This window comes from Tenebrio molitor, chromosome Y (genome assembly GCF_963966145.1).
Source record: "Tenebrio molitor chromosome Y, icTenMoli1.1, whole genome shotgun sequence".
In the NCBI taxonomy this organism is placed as follows: Eukaryota; Metazoa; Arthropoda; class Insecta; order Coleoptera; family Tenebrionidae; genus Tenebrio; species Tenebrio molitor.
In genome coordinates, this window is record NC_091056.1 from 1,306,217 (window position 1) to 1,312,216 (window position 6,000).

Sequence of the window (6,000 nt, forward strand, 5' to 3'; positions counted from 1 at the left end):
TCACTGAAAATAAACTAAGTTGCCATATATGTCAGAAGAAATTTGTTTGCGTTTCAACAAAGAATCGACATTTGAAGACAATGCATAATGAGAAAGTAGAAGAAAGAAAATCCCAACACATTAAGTGCCCAATATGCTCTAAAGAGAGAAAGGAACTTTTAGCAAATCATGATAGCCTTATTCAACATTTAAGGAAGGTACACCGTGTAAAGTCCATTCAATAAACATCTGGACTGTCAAAATCAAAATTGCAATTGTTAGGTTGGTTAAATCACTATACTTGGGCCAACCAACAGATATAGTAATAAAAAAAGGGGGATGTGGCCTAGTTGCGTAGAACGATATACGCCGAAGCCTGTTTCACAATGAAGCAGGCTCTTTGCCATTTGTCATTCTTATAAGTCTTGAAAAAAAAAACTATTTTGTAATACAAATCGAAAAATGCCAAGAAAAACAAACAAAAATAAACACGTGGTCAAACTCCCGAAGCGAGGTTAAAACGAATGAGATGCCGGATGCCGTCAAGTAATTTTCGTGGATGTACATCAGGCTTTCGAAAATCTGCGCACGTTTTGAATAAGCCAATTGGAAGCTGCTATTTAAAATACGCGGGCACTAGGGGGCGGTTTTATTACTATATCTGTTGGTTGGCCCAAGTATAGTTATTTTCATATTACCCAGTTGTTAGAGGTATTTTCATATTTGGTGGCGGAAACAAAAGATTGAGAAATGTCACAAAATTGTATTGTCAGTGTCAAATTTCTCATAAACGCCGTAAAAAGGAATGTCTAGGTAAATTTAAATTTTCGCTAAATAGATTGAAAAAATAAATTCTAAGGAAACCAATTTTTGTCAGTGCTTCAAAAGGAAAAGTTATTCTCATATAATCAAACGTATTACAAATTATGTCTCTAGTTCGACGATTAATAACTTTCTTATTGCCAATTTGCTGCATTTCTGTCGAAGTCTTTGAGAAATTTGACACTGACAGTACAAATTTGTGACATTTCTCACTTTTGTTTCCGTCATCAAATATGAAAATATCTCTATCTATGATTTTTTAACTTTTCAAACTATTCATTTATTTAAATTGACATTGTCCAATAAATTGCAAAATTATTTAAGTGTATTTTGTAATAAGGTTCAAATGGAAAGTTCAAAACGAACTAGGGTGGTTCTATTGGCGCGAGAGAAGAGGGCCATAACAAATTATTATGAGGAACAAACAAAAAAGTCATAATAACGGAAAGAAATTACAAATTTGTGCCAAAGCCGCTCCAGTATTGTTAACTAAGAATTGGTGTTGGTTCTTGTGATTCACAAATCAAAATTTTGGAGAGATAAGTGTTAATCAAGTGTTAAATAATTTTCTTCTGAATAAATGAAACAGGTTAGTTTATTTTGGTTGTTGTTTATAATTTGTTAGCTGTTTTCAGTTTGTTGCGTGTTTTTTATAAACTTTATTAAATTGCTCTAATTCATTTAGTTTTCTGCATTCCAGTTGTGTTCGAAGCAATGAATGATTCACAACAATGATTAAAAATGAAAACATAACCTAAATATATTTTGTAACTAGATGATGTCGGTACACTCTAGCGAAAATTTTTTATATTCAAGTACAGTCAAAACAAGCATTTTATTTAAAATTTAATTTTGACAGTCCAGGAGTTTTTTGAATTTACTATAAGTATCGAACAATATAATTTCAGTTTTAGGAATATGGAAGAATTCGAAGCTTGGAGAACACAGGAAGGTAGAGTAGTGGATTATACTTATACTACAAGTGTAAACCGTCCTAATGGTGAAAAGTTTATATATTACAATTGTAATCGTAGTAACTCAAAAGGTTGGGATTTATCAATTTTCAACGGCAATAAGTAATTAAAAAAAATTTTAGGATATAAAAGTAATTGTACTAAAAGAGCTATGAAGACTGGTGGTAGCATTCGGATTTGTGGAATATGCCCATCAAGAATATGTGCTAAAATCTTTGGAAATGGTAACTTTTAATAAGTCTTTTCTAGTATTAATAATTAAAATGTATGTTACTGTTAAACTTTTAAGGAACGATAAATGTGAAATTTATTAAAACACATGTGGGTCATGAAGATGAATTAAGAACGAAACGTTTGTCTCAGAAGGAACAGACACTGATAGTCGAGCAGTTACAAGCAGGTATTTCAAATGACAGGATATTAGAGAATGCAAGAAAAATTCGTGACAATCAACTGGACCGATTAAATTTAATTACAATTCTACATTGATAAGAAACGAAATGGAGATAATATGGTAGCTACAGCATTAAAAGTTGAAGAATGGAATAAAGAAGGAAAAAATCAAGGATTTTTATTCAAGAAAATTGGCAAGTGACTTTGCATGTTAAGCTTATTTAATGTGAAAAGAATAACAATATGGTGGAGGTTGGTGGTGGGAATTAATACATTTTGTTATAGGTGAAAGTCATTCTGATTTGAGCAAAGAAGATTTTGCAGTAGGTTATATGAACAGTATTATGGAAAAGAAACTCAGGGACCACAAAAGAATAATTTGTATAGATGGCACTCATGGAACAAATAGAAAAGAATATGAATTAACAACAGTACTTGTGAAAGATGACGAAAATATGGGATTTCCGGTGGCATTTTTAGTTTCAAATAGAAGAGATCAGACTATTCAAGAAGTATTCTTTAAGGTATGAAGAGAAAGAATAGGGGAAGACATTGATGCTGAATTTCTTTTTATGGGACTGAGGGAAAAATTAGGGGAAGACATCTATGCGGAATTTCTAATGAGCGACGACGACCCAAAATATTAAAGTTAAACCTGTGTATTTATGGGTATTTTCTGAATAAAAATTATTATTATTATTATTATTATTATAATGCATGGATCAAAGAAATGAAGACTGATAAAAAACCTAGAAGACTACTTTGCACATGGCACATCATTAAGAACTGGAACATCCAAGGGAAATCAAAGCTTACGAAGCAAGAAAATAGATCACAGATGAAGAAGGTAATGAGGAAAACTTTAACCGAAACGAAAATTGAAAAATTTATAGAATTAAAGGAAAAGTATTTAGGCCATTTGAAGAAGGCGAAGTTGATTTTTTGACTTACTTAGAAAAGTAAGATTAATGTGACGTTTTATTTATTTAATTAAGAAACATTTTTTAGGTATTATTTTCAGAGTGAGGAGAGGACCATGGCGTGGGCCCATTGCTACAGGATTGGTGTCGGAATTAATACGAATACGGCAATCGAAAGCATGAACAAAGTATTGAAGCACAATAAGATGCATGGAAATCGGAATATTAGGTAACTTATGTTTTAGTAATTATATGTAAACAATTCTACATTTATGTATATTTTTTTCAGAATTGAAAAATTATTGGATCTGCTGGAGGAACTTGTGGAAGAGAAGATGTGGAAGAGGATTGTAAATAAAGAGAGGCCGAATGCTAATAATCATCAACACCGAGTTGCGCTAAAAGCTCACATGCAGGCAAGAGACATGGACAATTTTGTGGATTCAGTGGAATTTGGTAAGTTTCAAGTGAAGTCTTCGTCAGGTGAGAAAGTATATATTGTATTATATAATGAATTGTGTGATGAGGATTGTCGAATGATGTATTGCGATGAATGTAAAATATGTATACATAGATACATGTGTGAGTGTCCGGAGTTTAGTGTGAAGAATGCCTTGTGTAAACATATACACGCGGTAGCTCTATATGAAAGGAGGAGTGAATCTATTTCAGCACTTTTAAATACAGAAGAAGAAAAAAATTCTGAGAAAGATTTATGTATTGAGGAACCTTCAACAAGTAAAATGAATTACACCAGTATTTGGACGAGGCATCTAAAAATAAAGGAAACGAGTTGATTAGTTCTGAAAGGACAAAGGAAGTACGTTAAAAGTGTATGAACTAGAAGTAATGTTATTTATCTGTAAAATATATTTACAGATTGTACTAGCAGATTTTGTTAATTGGGCGAAGAATCTAGAGGGAGAAGCATTTGATAAAGTGAAAGAGATGATAATAGAGTGCAAGAAAAATATCGAGAAAGAAACAAATAATAATCAATTATGCAGAAAACGAAAAATAGAGAAGCAATTGTATTAACCTAACAAGAAATGAGTAGTGAGTATTTTGCAAAATTCTTGAAGATATATATTTCATTTCTAAATTTCTAGTATAATAATGAGCAAAAATGGTCGGTCAGTTGGGGTTGGTGGAGAGACAGATCCGACTCCCTTATCAGATGAAGTCAAGAATAAAAATAAATTAACCATATTTAACATTTTTTTGGTTTTACATATAAAGTTCTACTGCAGTTTGTGATGAAATTTGTGTTTTTTCTGACTTCCATTTTTTTTAAGCATCCATCTAAAAATTTATTTTTTATTAATTGTCAGTGATAGCAGCAATGCTCACGTTTTTAAATGAAACACGACATTATTATTTTTTTAAATTGGCGCCATTATTAAACTCCACCCCCCCTCGGTCATTGGTCGGTACGCGTTGGAAAAGAAGTGTGTGCTGTGTTCAGTCATACAATGTAATCTCGGCGGTTTTGAATTTTGATTTCTTTTTCTCGAGTATTATTAATTCTTGTACTATCGAGGAACTCACTGAACATCCTTGAACTGCTTATGTTTTTTGTTTTCGTTTTCATGTTGTTTTTGTGTTATATTGACTTCATATGATTACGTATGACTGTTGTTTCCGATACAAAATTGGAACCAGTGCACATTGTGCACCTAGCTCTTGCTGCATTTACTGGTACTGGTGCTAACCAGTATTTAAAGTCTTCATTTGCAAGCCATTCTTGGCGAAAATGTTGCACGTGTTTTTTGGCCTTGAGTTTGTCACCGTCGTTGTTTCTTTTCATCTACAAGAAAATGTTAAAAAAATGACCAGTGAATTTTTTTTACACATTCTCACTTTTGCACTTGGTGTTGAGTGCTAAGTACTGAAGACTAAGTAAACACTGACTTGCTGAGTCCGTGAGTCGCTCAATAATTCAATTTAACATTTTCAGCACGTATTCAGCAAATTTTTGATTGTGCGACTTCGAAGACCTCAGACATTTTACAGTTGACAGTTATAATTATAAGATAAGATGGCACAAAACTCGCGAGAAATGGAGATAGTGATATTGATGAAAGAAAGTTCTCTAATTTTTTTCTGAACAAAAAATATTTGAAATTATCGTATTCGTTGATCAATTATCGTAAATTAACACACGATAATAGGTTTCCAGTTTTTGACTTGTTTTTGTTCGTTATAAAATTTATTTTTTCTAACTTTATTTTTTTTTCTCAAAAATTTCCTTATGTAAGATAACAAAATTTTTATACTGTTGTTTAGACAATTAAAAGGGCTATCATAATCAAGAAAAAAATAGGGGGATTCCATTTAAAAGAAATATCGATGACTCGAAAACAAATGACTGCTTGGAATTTTATTTGGTACTAAAACATGTTAAGGAATTTATTCCATACTTTTGCCGCTCACTGTAGATAACGGATAATAGATAAAGATGTTTATCTAGATATTATATCTGGATAAAATTATACAACGTGTCTCAGAAATAAGTTTATAAATTTTAACTGGTAATAGAACTCGTTAATAGCAACAAAATATTTAAATACATTTTTTTCCTAAACCTTGACGTTATCGAGTTAAAATTGTTGAAAGATTTGGCACAAATTTCGTTACCCGCCTATGAGGATTACTTGCTTCGCCAATGCCGATAAGCGAACAACAAAAAACAAATGTAAGAAAACTTTCACTTGTTTTTTGCGAGCTTAGGCACAGCGGCTAACTGCTGCGCCCGTTCCTGTGACAATAATAAATTATTAATTAGAACCGAGGAGAAAAAAAGGGAATAAAACGATAGATATTAAACGAAAAGAATTTTAATAATAAATATTTCAAACTGACCCTAATGAATGACAAAACATAGTGACAAAATGTCTCCTAAACTTACTGTA

At 31.8% G+C, this 6,000-nt stretch overlaps 1 long non-coding RNA gene across 9 annotated transcripts in view; it reads left to right on the forward strand.

Annotated features, from left to right (window-relative positions):
- The window catches only part of LOC138140531 (uncharacterized), a 194,475-nt gene extending 190,125 nt beyond the window's left edge, over nucleotides 1-4,350 (forward strand). Inside the window, exons 1-9 of one of the 9 annotated variants that reach the window (XR_011162570.1) lie at nucleotides 1,095-1,390; nucleotides 1,710-1,846; nucleotides 1,898-1,999; nucleotides 2,065-2,362; nucleotides 2,454-3,127; nucleotides 3,177-3,317; nucleotides 3,378-3,908; nucleotides 3,968-4,144; nucleotides 4,198-4,350. This is a non-coding gene — a long non-coding RNA (uncharacterized lncRNA). Of the gene's footprint in view, nucleotides 1-1,094; nucleotides 1,391-1,589; nucleotides 1,847-1,897; nucleotides 2,000-2,064; nucleotides 2,363-2,453; nucleotides 3,128-3,176; nucleotides 3,318-3,377; nucleotides 3,909-3,967; nucleotides 4,145-4,197 lie in introns of those variants that run through there. The other 8 variants (XR_011162572.1, XR_011162576.1, XR_011162573.1 and 5 more) reach the window with 8 other exon arrangements.
- Nucleotides 4,351-6,000: the final 1,650 nt, after the last annotated feature.